General features: G+C 45.9%; 1 pseudogene; it reads right to left on the bottom strand.

Annotated features, from left to right (window-relative positions):
- Positions 1-566: 566 nt before the first annotated feature.
- LOC141998849 (zinc finger protein RFP-like) lies at positions 567-14503 on the bottom strand (annotated as a pseudogene).
- Positions 14504-16223: the final 1720 nt, after the last annotated feature.

Genomic DNA, 16223 nt, shown 5'->3' with positions numbered 1-16223 from the left:
CTGTGTGATTCATGAGTGGCTTTGGGAGCATTCATGCAATCTAGCTGGCTGTGGGGCTCCACGTGTGGTTGTGCTGAGTGATAACAGTGCCTGCAGAGGTTTGCTGCTTTTCACTAGCAAGACATTGTGAGAGACAGCCCAGGATGGAGAGATAAGAGGGCACAGTGGTCCCATGGCCCCAGGGTGCACCCCGGGGATCCCGTCAGAAAGCTGCCTTATGATGACCTAACTCTGTAATGTGGAACAGGCCTTAGTGTGCTTTACTTTCCCCCTCCCCACCCTTGCATCCAATTTCAGTGACACAGTCTGACCCATGATTTCCAGAGTCCTCCCAGATCGTAGCGAATAGTGATAAAGGGGCTGCACAATGCCTGGGACAATGGGATTGGCTTCTCCATCTTGATCACTCCCTGCTCTCTATGGTTTGACAGTCCAGACCCCATGGAACTTCCAAAGTCAAAGAAACTGCACAGAAGAAAGTCTGCATAGAGACTGGTGCATCTGAGACTAGACAGGCTGATTTCAGGGTCCTCAGTGGGGTGTTCCCTCAGTAACACAGTAATGTCTCAGTAACACAGTCTGAGCTGGGATCTGGCCCCCACCCAGAGACAGGGGTGGATTTTCTTTCCAGGGAAAGAGGCTGGCGGTAAAGTGAAGATCGGGGCCTCATTATCAGCATCAAAAAATGTCACCTGGCCCCTTTCATAGTCCAGACAAACCCAGATCCTGCTGGGGACATGACTCAGGGTCAGGGGAGTCTCAGGGGAGGTGAGAGCTTGGTACCGATCCACCCACCGCATCACAGCCCAGATCCCCCCCTCAGGATTACGTCTGATCCCTCCCTTCCTCCTCACAGACTCTCTGGCCACCCCCACAGCCCAGCTCATCCCATCTTCCAGCTCCACCTCCCAGCAATGTCTCCCTGAGGTGAATCCTCGTGTAGCTGGAGTGGGGATTCCTTCACCTGTCTCATTAAACTGTCAGAAACTGCTCAGCAGGGGCACAGTCTTTGGGGAGTTCCCAGCTCCCCCTTCCTTAGAGTCAAGCCAGAAGCTTTATCGTGCAGTACATATTTCAAGTTTCCTTTTAAGGCATAAATATTTTCCCCAACTCTTTGATGTTCCTCAAATCTTAAAGACATTTGAACAATTTTAATGAGCATTTAACGTGCCCCCTCTACTGCAGTCACAGAGGTTGAATGTGACAATGAATGAGCAAAGCAGGACCTCAGTAGACTCATTGTTTGTGGTATTAAAAAATAACAGCTCTCTCTAAAGAAACACACACAACTGTGACAATCTATGTGAGGTCTCGGGGCCTGGTAGTGGCCTGGCTACTACTTCTGTTCTCCTGCCAGTGTCCCCAGTTCTAGCAAGGTCCCGGCCCTCTTTAGAGCTCCTGCACAGCACACGGGCTTGGCAAAATAGAGAACTGCAAAGTCCTCAGGCCACTGGTTTACTCCAGCTGCAGAAGGGGGATCAGGGGCCAGACTGAAGGGGCCTGTGAGAGTCTGGGGCACAGCCACCTGGGACCAGGAAAGGGGAGTCAACCATGAAGGGAAGGAAGCACTGGCAGGAGATGCTTTTGGGGATGCAGGCAGTTGCACAGGTTGCTCTGTAACTGGCTATAATAAGAGGCTACTTCTTCAAGCTGCACCAGCTCGCTGAGATCCATTGAAGTCAGGGAACACACTCAGTGCCCCAGCTGAGAAACTGGCTCAGCGTCGCTGCTGTTTCATCACACTGGCCATATTGTTGCAGCTGAGTAATATGACCTATCCATGTTGTTGTAAATTAGCTTCCCAGGCCCTGATGCTCCCTGGCAGCCATATGCAGTGTGCTAGCTATTTCATTAAGGAACAGATGGAAAACAAATTCTCAGCTCTGACAGCAAGGCAGGGGAAGGGGGAGCTCAAATTTTTGCAAAGTTTGGACCCCATCTCAAAGTGACTGTCTCTAGCAGCAGCTCCCCTCCCCTTAACACACTGTGGCCACCACAGCAAATGCTGGTGAGGAAAAGAAATGTGAACAACACATGCCTTATATTTTAGTTGCCTTTGAATGTAAGTTACCTACTGGAAAGAAGAAGGAAGATCAGCACCATATGATGGGCAGAGCTCCCAAGTTACTAGATTGGTGTGTAACCCTTCTGCCAGGCTGAGTTGATAGCAGCAAAGGCCGGTTCAATACATAGGGGTTCCCTCTCAACAACGCAGTGCAAAACTAGCTCAAGCCCCCACCCAGTGACCTGGGAAAATCTTACACACACCCCTGGGTGCCTCAAAGAGGCAATACTTCCCCTCTCACAAGCACAGAATCTCGGTGTAGCAGAAAATCTTTAATAACATGAGGTAAACGACATCAGCATTAAATTGGGAAACCACCACAACTGGGGTTCATAAACCAAACCATGAGCAGAGACCCACCCCAGCAAATTGGATCATGTCCTTTCCCTTTGGTTCTTGAGTCCAGCAATCCAAAAATCACCCAAAGTCCCAAAAGTCCAACAAGTCAAAAGTCTCTGTCCCTGGTCAGTGCAGCCCCAGAGTTCAGAAGTTTATCTGCAAAGTTTTACCTCCCAGTTTGGGTAGAAATGGGGGTGGGGTGGTTAAGGGGCACCTTACATGGTCAGAGGCCAACTGCCCTGCCTCTCTGTCAGGTTCTGCTACAGCCTTCACTGCAAGCCATCCTGCAAACTGCACTGCTCTGCCATCCATTCTGCAATATATCTTCAGCCCCCCCAAAACAGCACTCAGCAATTTCAGCTCTTTATTGACTTCAGCTTGTAATAGGAAAGCCTCAGTGCTAGAGCACCATTAGCCCAAAGTGAATTCAGCTCAGCAGCCTGTAACTAGACTCCTAATGGAATCAAAATTACCTCTGATAGTCTACAGTGATGAGAAGGTACAGTTAGTGGTTCAGACCCCTAGAAACAGACCCACACCACCTAGTACAAATATCTACCCCCAACCTCTTTCAAGCCATTGGGTTTTGGAATCCATGTCCCTTGTCTAGCGAGTGCTGCTTAGCTGATGGTGAGTCCCTCCATCATAAAATAGTTCCACTGTCCTTGATTCATATAATCAGGGTAACAACACTTTATTCTTTCTGCCCCAATAATAGAGAAACTGGGGACCCCAGAGCAGCCAAAGTGACCATTTGGGCTGCTGTGGGCTCATGCTAGGCGGGATGGGTGTGCCTATGCAAACAAGATCAGCGCCTGAAGTTCTTTTCCACAACTTGCCACAATTCATCACCAGATGTCAGGGTAGAGCTTATCCTGACTCTGCTTACAGATGGAATGTTCATCACTTGTGCTGATTTTGGCTGCTTGTTCTGTTGCTCCAAAGAAGATAGCAGTCTGTCACAGACGCAAGGGAAAGAGAGACATTTGTCCAGTAGCTGATGGCAAAATGCAGCAAACTAAGAGCTAGCAACCAATGAGTTCAAATATCACCTCTCCTTTTTGTTGTTTGCATTTCCATGCACATCACAACCCATATCCCTAATGACACACCACATCGCCTACCCTGGAAAGCGGGCAAGTATTAGACACTTTCTCCCTCAATTTACTGAGAGGCTGTACAAGGTCACTTCAGGTGGAACTGGGAAGAAAATGCAGCTCTCCATTATGGAAAGCCCAGATGCTAGCCACTCACTTCTACTGCCCTTTAGGATCAATGCCTGTAATAGATATGATTTGGTAATCTATTGCTATCCCACACTCAAGCCAGGAAGAGAACCTCCTGGCAAAGTGTGTGTCAAGGCCCATTCCAGTGGTTGGTCCTCAGCAAGAATAGCAATTCCTCCTGAAGGTCAAGTGGTGGAGGTGTGTGCTGGGGACAGGAGTGGCCATAGCACCAACCCTGTTGCTGTGGAAGTGGGGATTGTGTGGTTCTCTTTGATACATATTTTAATTTCCTTTTTTAATAGTTTATTTAATTCACACAATAGTTAAAACCATTATAATCTGTTGAATCTGGTATATTGTGCCATAAAATCCAAGTGTTCCATATTGCCAAGATCTATCACACCTTTTGATTGCTGATGTCAGCCACTGGCAGGTTTGGGGGTTGAGAGGTGAAGTGATCAAATCAGCTCTCTGCAGAGCTCAGATGAACAATTCCTGATGTATATATTTATATAAAGCACATTACCCAGAGTGCAGGTGGGATAGCAGCATAAGGCCCAGGCTATCATCAGAGTCTCTCTCTCTCTCTCTCTCTCTCACACACACACACACTCTCACTGATGTAGGGGTAACACAGTCAGCTTGGGGGAAAGGGAGAATCCCTTCACTGCCTTCAAAAATCACAGCTGGGAAGTTAAAGGGAAATACACAAGGAGAATGGTTTATATGTTTCATTTAAGTGAATGTCAGGCTTAAAAGGAACTGAGAGGGATCTTTCATAAACAGAACCCACTGTAAAAACATACAAAATTTGAAGACGCGTTGTTCTGAAAGGCACTAAAGCAAAAATAATGTCCATGAACTATGGGGTGGAATGAATGAGTTGCAATCTCACTTTTGGTAACATTTCATAGATCTCCCTCTCCCATTCCCTTTCATTCTTCTTTTTAGAATCAGCAGATCATAAAACTATAGGGATGGAAGGGACCTCAAGAAGTCATCAAGTCAAGTCCAGCCACCAGCACTGTAGCAGGACCAAATAAACCTAGACAGTCACAGACAGCTGTTTGTCCAATTTGTTTTTAAAAGCTCCAATAATAGGGACTCCACGGCTTCCCTTGGAAGCCTATTCCACAGCTTAAATACCCTTATAGTTCAATAGTTTTTCCTAATATCTAACTGTGATGGGGTCCCCGGGGTACAACCTGGAACTGGGGTACCACTGTGCCCTCTTAACTCTCCAGCTTGTGCTATCTCTCAGAATCCTTTGTTAGTGACAAGCAGCAAACTCCTCCAGACACTGTTATCACTCAGCACAACAGTACGTGGAGCCACACACCCAGCTAGAATGCATGAATGCTCCCAAAGCCACTCACAAATCACACAGAGAAAGGCACCAGACAATTCCCCCCAGCACCCAGCCTTGCACCCCAGAGCTGTACCATCATGCCCTGGTCAGAACCTGACCAGTATACATTTATTACCCAGTCCGCCCCTCTCTCAATGTGGAGATGACATACACAAGCCTTTGTAAGCTGAGCTGAGATTTCCCAAGCACTTCAACTGAAACACAGTGCTTTAGGTAAAATATAAAACAAGTTTATTGACTACAGAAAGATAGATTTTTAAGTGATTATAAGTGGTAGGCATAAAAGGTCAGAGATAGTTACCAAAGAAAATAAAAGATAAGCATGCAATCTAAATCTTAAACCTTATTACTCTCGGCAGTATTTAGATCAAGCAATTTTCTCACCCCACTGGATGTTACAATTCATAATACACAGGCCTCTCTCTCAAGCCTGAGACTAGTCTCCTCAGCTGAAGTCTTTCTGTCTTCCCAGCATTCTTGTTGCTTCCAGCATAGGTGAGGGAGAAGAAAGCGAAAAGCACGATACTACTGTCCCCTATTTTATATCCTTAGTCCATGTGCCTAGAAGACACTTGCCCAGACATTTTCTGGTGGGCTTTGTTGAGTCACAGGGTTGAGCAATCCCCCTGGTGTGGTCTTTTGCGACTGAGTCATAGAGTTGAGCAGTCCCCATTGTGTGGTGCTTGTGAAACTGTCACTGAATTGTATATCCCTTGATTACAACTCCCCTGGTGATTAATGGTCGTTGAACTCCCTCCTGGGTGGAGATCATCACCCTTGTAATAGAGACTCTCAAATTTGCAATGTATTTCAGTAACAAACATAAACCAAAATTTCATAACTTCATGCATGCTAATGATATACATATTTTGACAGAACAATGGGCTTCAGCAGATCATAATCTTTCATATGATATCTTACATGGCATGCTTTGTATTAAATATCCCAGCCATATATGGATGATGAATATGGGGGTACAGGTGCTAATTTGAGGTACATGTCACATTAACCTAAATCTCCCTTGCTGCAGATTAAGCCCATTACTACTTTTCTTTTATTTCATCCAGTTTGGCACATTATTTTCTCTAGCACACATCTTCCATCACTGTTTGCTTCTCTGTCTCCCTCTAACACTCCTCTGTTCCCTATCATAGATCATTCCAACTTGGTTTCCCAGTTCTCTCGCTTGAGTTTATCACTTCCCCTTGTGCTGCCCCCTGAGCATTTTCCTTCTCAGGATTGTTTTGCTTTCACTCTCTCCATTTCAGTTTCCCTCCACTTGCCCAGGCTTCACTGTTTACTCTCGTTTTAATTGATTTTTTTCTTTCATTATTTTTCTCCCTTCTGGTCAAATATGTGCCATATGTGCCTTTCCACTCCACACAGCCAGCTCATCTTCATCCAGATGATATCACTCCCCTATTATATGCTCCTTTTCCCTGGGGGCCTGGAGGTCACACTCTCCAGTCACTGGGTCTCCTTCTCCTAGAATCCCTGCTGGTGCAGAGCCTCCTGCTTCTCCTCATGTTTCCCTGCCACCCCCATATCTCCCTGTCCCCCAGCCCAGCTAGTAATTTGCCCCCAGCCTCCAAATCAATTCTGCCCTCAATCCTATATCAATTCTGATCCCTGAAGCCCCACATCTGTCCCTTCCCCTCAGAGCCCCTCTGCTCCTCCTGCAGCTCCAGGGTTTTCCCTCTCTTCTTATTCATGGAGGGAAGGGGGAGGAGATTCGAGGGGTCATACAGATGTTGTGGGTTTGGTAAAGAGGGGTCATCCAGGGACATAGAGATGAGCCTAGCCAGATGGGAGTCCTCCAGGGTCATAGAAACTAGGACGACTGTTGAAAGAGAAGCCAATTTTTTCATTCCCAGTGAGCTATACCCCTCTCCCCGCACAGGTCTTAGTGACACAGTCTGACACAGTATCCCCAGAGTCCTCCCAGATCATGGAGGACAGTGACAAACAGGCTGCACAATCCCTGGAACAATGAGATTGACTTCTCCATCTCAGTCAATCCCAGCTGCCTATGGTTTGACAGTCCAGACCCCACAGAACCTCCAGGGAGTAGAGACTACACAGCAGAAAGTCTGGAAGAAGACAAGAGTCCTCCAGGGTCATAGAGTCTGGTGTCTGAGGCTAGAGAGACTGATCTGAGGGTCCCCAGTGGGGTATTTCCCATGTATCTCAGTGACACAGCCTGAGCTGGGATCCTGCCCCCACCCAGAGCCACAGGCGGATTTTCTCCCCAGCAAAAGAAGTCAGTGGGAAAGTGAAGATTGGGGCCTCATTGCCAGCACTGAAAAATGTCACCTGCCCTTGTTCATAGTCCAGAGAAACCCAGATCATCTGGGGTACCTTGCACAGGGATGGGGGGTAACAGGGGAGGTTAGAGCCTGGTACTGACCCACCCACCGCTGCACAGCCCAGATCCCTTCCTCAGGGTTCTGGATGAGATGTCCCTTCCTCCTCACAGACTCTCTGGCAACCCCCACAGCCCAGCATCCCTTATCCCACACCTCCACCTCCCAGGAATGTCTCCCCGAGGTGTATCCCTCACAGCTCAGCACACAGGGATCAGTGTCAAATCTCTCCTGGGTTACTGGGCAGATCCTCACACGTGAATCCACATCTCACATTTTTCTGATCTTCAGACAGCATAAGGATGGGAGCCATGTCTGGATCCAGAGTCACATTTTCTGGGGAGAGAAAGAATCAGAGCATTAGAGGCAGAGCTCAGCCCTGGGGGAGACTGGGACCATTTCTCACACTCCCAGCAGCCTTGTTCTGGCTGGGACAGTCCTGGGTCCCAGGGAGCTGCCTCTGTCCTGGGCACCTGAGACTGAGCAGAGGTGTCACTGAAGTTTCTCACTCTGTTTAATGGGAGCCACTCATTACTTTCATGTGTTTTATAGAGGCTTCAGGTCCCTGATTCCCCTGCTGGGGCTGCTCCATTCCCAGCTGCAGAGACACAGAAAGGAAGGTTTCAGAAGCTTTTAGTGAGGAGGGAGCAGAGGAGGCAGGTACCAGCTCTAAACCCCAGAGGGAAGCTCCCTCCCCTAAATGCAGCCTCCACTCCCAGGCTGAGGAATAGAAAGGAAGGTTCAGCATTGGGGAATGCTTTAAGACCAGAGAGTAGGAGGTGGCATTGGGAGGGGTAGCCCCATCTTCAGCTCCCAGAGAAGGGAGGCGGTGCCACCATCTGAGGCAGAGCATCTCCCCAATCCATGAAGCAGTGGGCAGCTCTAATGGCAGAGCACCATCCTTCCCAAAGGAAACGTAGGATGTTGGAGAAGAGTGATGGGCGAGACCCGCCTCTGCCAGGGTAAAGGAGAGGGATGTGTCAGCCCTCAGGGGAGAGAGCTCTGTCCTCATTCCTCTCAATTTAATATTGAAAGGACCTGTCAATGTCTATGAAAGCCCCAGGGTCAGAATTAAGGGTGTTTGGATGTTGGTCAGTGACTGTTTCTATTCTCTGGTGTGCGCATGAATTGAGCACTAAGGTTGTTGTCAGGATTGTTTGTGTGACTTCAGCTTGGGATCTCCTTAGTAGTGAATGTTTTCTTTTTTAGGGCTGTGAGTGTCATGGTCTGTGTTGGTTTGGTTGGTAAATTTAGCTTCAAATTCATGGAAATGTTTTCATGTGAATTTTCTCCTTTTTTAAAAGATAATGTCCACCTGCAATCTCACCATGCCTGTGTGTCCCTGTCTCCAGTTCAGATGGCAGAGTGTCTGAAGGGGAAAAGGATAAAAGAGAGGTGAGATTTCATGCTGTCATATTTATAACAGCATTCTTATTTGTAACTAATATAACTGTCTTTTAATTATGGTTGAGCCCTGAAGTACCCATGGAGTCGGCACTTATGCTCACAAGCACCCTACGAGATACAATCTGTAAGAAATATTTACTTTCCCCTCATCATCTCCTCCCACGCTCTACATCCCAGATGGTTTGTCTCATTCACCTATTGCATTTTGTCAGACCCTAGACCCAGATCCTGCAAAGACTCTAGTGTCAATGTAACTGTACACAATTTGGTCTCTTTGACATTAATGGGATGTTAAGAATTTGCAGGGTCAGGGCTCTGAATTGTGAGCTCTTTGGGTCTATTTATTCAGTGTCAATGAAGTGCTCAGCACAACAGGGCCTTTGTCCTCCATAGACAGGAATACAAATAATAGTAAGTTTTTTTATGTATGTGGAAATTCAAGCTGGGAAGGGTCGGCTCAATGGGTCAGATTCCCCCTGAACTGGCAAAGCGATAGAGGGGGGCAGTTTGTGACTCCCCTATTCAGTGGCTGCTTGGCACAGGCTAGGGAAGTCCTGAGATCCAGCCAGAGTAAACACCCCTGTTTCTGTGACCCCCAGGAACTTTGCAAGTTTTGTAGTTAGGAGAGAGAAACTCTCAGGGACCCAAAATTAGGCCATTTTGCTAAATTTGGGCCTTAAGGTTGTCACCTTTGGTAAGTCATGAATTAATGTGAGATGTCCTGATGCTTGGGCCCTGCTACACCTGCTCAATAGCTCTACTCTCCACCTTTCATTCAATAGATATGTACAGTATTTTAAATCAAGAACACATCTCCTCCCACAGACTCAGAGGTTCATCCCAATTTCCTCTCCTAGATCCTTTCTCAGTTACCTTTGAATTTCCTCAGAGTCTCCGTTAGAACAATAGTTTTCTGGGAGAAATCACTGAGTCTCTTTTCTTGTTCAGGATGAACAAGATGCTGGAACTTCCTCTTTTCATAGCTGGAGAGAAACCATTTCACTTTGTACTATTTCCTTTAGTGACTCATTATAATTCCTTGTTAGTGAACGTTGCTGCTCTAATGGGCTTGGAGTTAGAATTCCTCTACTTCTCCCAGCCTCAAAGTAGGTGCAACACAGGCCATGGCAGTGTAACATTTTGCTTAAAGGTCCCATTAATATTCTTCAACTCTGGCCTGGAGAGACAAGCTCTGGGGATAAAAGGGGAAGTGAGTCTCCATGGACAGTTCACTCCTTGGCCTCCACGCTATGATGGACAGGAAGTTCCCATGCCAACTTCCCCCTCCCAAGCTCATTGCACATAGTTCTCCAAACAGTCCTCAGGTGGGAAAGACTCTTCATCACTGCTGATCTGGGTTGGATTGCAGTGTCCCAGCAGTGAAAGGCTCACATTTCACCCCCATAATCCTGAGGCAGCCAGTCCCCCAGGGATGTGACATCTCTAAGAAATACTTTAGGTTAATCTTTCCCACTGAATGGATAATTCCAGAGTCTTCTCTAAAAAAGGTCAGTGTGACACCACCAGGCCAGCTCAGGTCAAAGCCATAGGCCAATTCACTTCTGTGTGAATATCAAAGAAATGTTAAGTGTACTAATTCGTTTGAGTATTAATCTAGTTCAAAGGAAATGTGAATGATATTGTCTTCACTCATCTGTAACCTGTTCTCTGCTATCTCATACATAATGCATATTGTTAGGTAATAGCACGTAACAATCCATTAGTTTTCATGAAGTTTACACATCAAGTAAATTCTCATCTTGATGCTAACACACACTTTTGATCTAGGGTCAATTAAGTACAGGGATATACATAACGTAATATCTCTGTAATTTAATTGCCCATCAGACAGGATTGGAGCCTTGGAACGGGAAATGAAGAAGCATGCTGACTTCAAGCATGGGTCATTGCATTCGACAATGGAAATCTTCAGGCTCAGTCTGCATTTAGTCAACAAAGGAAAAATGCACGCTGTGATGAAAACACTTGGATGATTGCTTTCTGTGGAAAGAAGCTGTAAATACTGATTCCAGGGAATGATCCTGTATCTCTGAACTGTTTTAGATTCGAAGAGGGTGGAATACTGAGCGAGTGGAAGGAGGTCCCCAAAGTGATTTTGGGTATCCCTGAGAGACTTTTGGAAAACTAGCAGACTATTACATCTCTGCTATCATCTTGGAATTATACACTTTGACTCACCTGTTAATGTATTTTACCTGCTTAAACCTCTCAATAAGTCTCAGTTCTTTTTCTTAGCTAATAAATCTTTAGTTAGTTTACTAGTGAATTTACTTCAGCGTTGTCTTTGGTGAGATCCAGAGTATAAATTTGACCAGGGTAAGTGACTGACCCTTTGTGGTTGGGAGTAACCTAATGTAATGTGATATTTGGTATAGTGACCAATATCACAAAGCCCAATTTGTCTGGGTGGCAAGAAGGGCTGGAGATCCTAAGGGGACTGTCTTTGACTCCATGGTAAGACTGATACAGTGATCCAGGAGTGCATGTTCGTTACTGGTTCGGTGAAATCTAATTATAGAATATACCACCAGTTTAGGGTGTCTGCCCTGTTTTCTGGCATCTGACCTGAATTTGGCATTCACAGTTGTAAGCTATTCCAGACAGCAAGACAGTGAGAACATCAGGATTAAATTCATTAGAGAGATTTGTATCCAAAGTGTGAACCTGCCCCACACATTTTGCCACGTAGCCCTGGAGAGAAGTGGTGTTAACATGGCTTCCAAGTCCTTTCCCAGCATGTGAAGTGGGTGTGGGAGTGAGAAAGAGCCATGTACCTGCTCAAGGTACTTCTGACATCCTAGAGGGGAAAGAGAGAGAAAAATAATCTGAGACCCACTTGAAACACACTGAGGATTGCAGGGAAGGGATTTTGCAAATCTTGAAAAAAGAAACTCTGGTCTGGCCCCAGAACCATGGATTATCTCAGCTAATGGGGCTTTTACATCTCTCATATCTATATATCTCTAATTGGTCATAGAAAAATTGTAATGCACATTTCAGGAATTCACTGACAGCTGGACTCCAGTGCTCACAATTTGGGAACGGTCCTGTCCCTGTGGTGGGATCTGGGGTATTTCTTACTCTGTCTCACCTGCAGGAATTTGCTTACTGGCTTCTGATACTTCCCCTCCATCTCACTGATCAGCTCACTGAGACGGGAAATCTCCTCTGAGAGTTTGGTGATATTTTCATTCTGTATCTTCACAATCTCCTTGTCCAGCTTTTCCAGCTCGGCCAGCAGGAGTCAATCTTGTTCCTCCAGGAACTGCCGCAGTTTCTGAAATTCAGATACAATCTTCTGCCTCTCTGTTTCTGTCTGTTTCTGTAAGAAAATAGGGAAAGGGCTTGTTTGGGACGTGAATGGAGCCTGGGGTCCTTTCATGGAGTGCTGAGTGTGCAGGAGGGAGAATTTCTTTGCACATTCTAAGACATCTAACACTTGCCTGTGACCTGTGGTCAGTAGAAAGAGGATTTTCTCACACCTTCCCATTTGGCCCCTATATCTCTTAAAGGGATATTCTCATGCCTGACATGGTTAGGATATCATGTTACCAGGGGCCTTTAAAAATGCAGATCCAAGGCAGCTGGAGGCAAGACTCAGCACTAGATCTGGGTGACATTTTTTGCACTAAACTTTTTTGGAGGGAAAAGGCAGATTCATTGACTCTGAAATATTTAATGAATTCCTCTCAATGTCACCCACATTTTTTGGATGGATAAATAAAGAAATAAATAAGCAGATAAATAAATAAATAAATCCTGAAAAAAATCAAGAAAATGTTTTGATTATTCAATTTGAAATTAGTTTTTGCTTCAAAAAGTCCTTCTTCATGGTCAAAATTGAAACAAAACACTGCCCAAGAAAAAATGGAACACTGATTTGCTGAACTTTTAAAATTATTTTTGGTTTGACCATTTTTTTCCCAATTTCCAGTCAATGAAAAGTTCTGTTGTTTACTCAGCTCTACGCAGAACTACGTTGACACAGATTAATGGAAAGAAAAAATGAATCAATTGAACAAAAAGTGCAGACAGGCACAGAACTGTGCATTGGATACATTCAGATAATTTTGGCAAGATTTTCGTCAAAGCCACAAAAGGTGGACAAGAATTCATTACCAGAAATGAAAGCTTAGAATCTGAAGATGGAGAAGAGGATTTTTCAGGCCTTCTGTTTGGAGGTGAGTGCACACATACACACAGAGCATCCGTGGTAATGGAGTAGTAGATAAAAGCCAACATTTCCTAAGGCCACGAGGGAATCTGCCTACAAACCAACCTCGCACCCCATGTCAATGCAGGTTAATAACAACAGGAACCTACCAGATACTCCTGGCTTTTCTTCTCTCTATTCAATTTAAATCCCTGGAAATTTTCTCTCTCTTCCCTCAGAATCTTCAGATAGAGCTGGATTTTATCCTGAATCAACAGAAATGATTTGGGTGGTTTGATTTTTATTTTTAGGAGTGAGAGTGCATCTCAGTTTAACCCCTCATGGAAATTCAGAATCTCAAGGAGAAACTTAATCTCCTTACTGGCTTCAGACTTTTCTCAAAGAGTCTTCCCCTTCTAACAGACTTCATCACTGCTAGGTGCTGCTAGGGCCACAACAGCTTAGTCTCATGGTTCAGGCACTGGTGTGGGCCTTGAGAGACCTTGGTCCTATTGCCCACCCAGTCACTCTCCTGCTGGGTGACCTTAGGCAATTAACTTCCCCACTCTGGCCCTCCATTTTCCATCCCACTCTGCATTTTTCTTCTCAGATTAGCCTATAAATTAGATTATCCCTGCTCAGAGCAGGGATTGTCCCTCACACTGTTTTGTGCAGGTTCCAGCAAAATCAAGGTCAAATCTCATCTGGGGTCTGTAGTGGCTACTGGGATGCAAATAACAACAATGATGATAAATGCTAAGATACAAATCAGCAATGACAACATCAGCTTTTTAACTTGATATTCTCCAGTCTGAAGGCAACAGTCTCACATAGACAGGCCTGCAGGTGGTTTAAACCTCACTGATCATTTAACAGCTTCTGTTCCATAGAGAGTTCCCTTAGTTCACCAGTGGGAGCTGGGTTTGAAAAGGATTCTGCTTCTCAGGTAAAACTTTCCCACATTAGAAATTTTTCAAGTCTTAATTGTTTGCCCTTCCTGCCACCCAGCTGTCTCATTTATCGTTTATAGCATCTCCCATACAATGAAGGCCTTACAGAGTTGAACAATGCATTCACACCTCTGACAGGCAACTTCCACCTGGCATAAAAATCCAAAGCTGTTACTCATTGAACTTGACAGCAATTCCCTACCTTGTACTCCTGGTTATCCTCCTTTATGGGAACCACAGTGTGAGCTCGGTGAGTCCGGGACAGATGGCAAACCATACAGATGGGGGTTTGATCCTCTTCACAGAACAGTGTCAGAGCCTTCTGGTGTTCCACACACACTCCTGATCCCTTCGCTGCCTGGAAACTCAGCCATTTGGCTATTTCTAGGACATTCACCAGCTGCCTGTTTGGCCTGAGGTTTCTCTGTTGCACAGCTTGTCTGCACTTAGGGCAGGTGATGCCTGTGTCTGATTCTCCCCAGCACTGGCTGATGCAGGCTCAGCAGAAATTATGCCCACACTCCAGAGTGACAGGTTCTGTGAAATACTCCAGACAGATGGGACAAGTAGCTTCATCCTGGAGACTTTCCACAGAGCACCCTGCAGCCATGGCTCCCTCTGGACAGTGTAACAGGATAAGGTTCACTTTCCCGAGCTCAGAAATAAACTCCACCTGTAGCAGCACCTGGGACTGGACTCCTTCCTGGAACTGACTCCTGCTGTTTGCTGAGCTGGAACTAGCCCCCTGGTAACATTACAACCCTGGAGGCTCTTGTGAAAACAATACCACTAGGCTAGACTGTGGTCCTGCAACCAGCCTCCTCTTCCTGGCAGCCAGGTCCAAGCAGTGAGATGAGGAGGTGAGCCACCACTTCCCCAGCCAGGCTCTGTACAACAAAGGCAGCAACCCAGAGTAGCCACCCTCAAACGTGAGAAGCATCTCTGTCCTGCCCCCTCTGCTCCACATTTGGGCCTGGCTGCCAGGGAGAGAGGCTGAGTGAGCCAGAAAAATGCCAGGGGGAGGTGCAGCAGGAGAAGGAAAGGTCTCTCACACCCAGTCGGTAACTTTGGCAGGGAGAGCGTGGCAGCACTGGGCTGGGCAAACAGTGAGAGGGTTGCTGGGGAAGGCACTGGGAAAAGGTTCCCTCTGCTCAGCCTGAGTTAGGGTCATTGCCCGCTATGAGAGATTGTCACTCCCTGGGTGTAGTCTGGGGGTGGCTGGAGCTGCTGTGCCTCCTAACAATTCAGCTGAGTTGTCCTTTCTCACACTGCTCTACTGGTGATACACAGCCAGCCCCTCCAGGCACCGTTATCACCCAACGTGACAGCAGGTGATGCCACACACCTAACTGAGTTACCTGAGTGCTTTACCTAAGCCACTCAAGGACAAACAGGAGACAACATCCATTTTCCCAGCTCCCCAGCCTTGCACCCCTATTGGAGTATGAGCCCAGAATTATACCATCTTGCACTGCACAGGATCTGTACAATGCAAGCTTATTAATTAATTCTCTCCCCCCTCGATGTGGGGAAGATGTGCAACAGCCTTTGTTTACCAAGCAGAGATTTTCCCAAACACCTCACTTAAAGACACACTAGTAAAGGTTTAACATCCCTGTGGTGGGGAAAACACTACAGCAGCCCAACACCATAGCATTTAATTTCAGAAAGGGAACTACACAAAAATGAGGAGGTTAGTGAAACAGAAATTAAAAGGTACAGCGCCAAAAGTGAAATCCCTGCAACCTGCATGGAAACATTTTAAAGACACCATAATGGAGGCTCAACTTAAATGTATCCCCCAAATTAAAAAACATAGTAAGAGCACCAGAAAAGTGTCACTGTGGCTAAACAACAAAGTAAAAGAAGCAGTGAAAGGCAAAAAGGCATCCTTTAAAAAATGGAAGTTAAATCCTAATGAGGAGAATAGAAAGGAGCATAAACTCTGACAAATGAAGTGTAAAAATATAATTAGAAAGGCCAAAAAAGAATTTGAAGAACAGCCAGCCAAAGAGTCAAAAACTAAGAGCAAAAAAATTTTTAAGGACATCCAAAGCAGGAATCCTGCTAAACAACCACTGAGGCCGTTGGACAATCGAGATGCTAAAGGAGCACTCAAGGATGATGAGGCCATTGCGGAGAAACTAAATGAATTCTTTGCATCAGTCTTCATGGCTGAGAATGTGAGGTGGATTCCCAAACCAGAGCCATACTTTTTAGGGGTCTAAATTAGCTGTTACCACTCAAGAAAGAATTCTTGGAGTCATTGTGGATAGTTCTCTGAAAACATCCACTCAATGTGCAGTGGCAGTCAAAAAAGCAAACAGAAT

The sequence above is a fragment of the Natator depressus genome, chromosome 14 (genome assembly GCF_965152275.1).
Source record: "Natator depressus isolate rNatDep1 chromosome 14, rNatDep2.hap1, whole genome shotgun sequence".
NCBI classification, from domain to species: Eukaryota; Metazoa; Chordata; order Testudines; family Cheloniidae; genus Natator; species Natator depressus.
The sequence above is the reverse complement of the archived record's forward strand: the minus strand, read 5'-3'. Positions and strand labels throughout refer to the sequence as shown.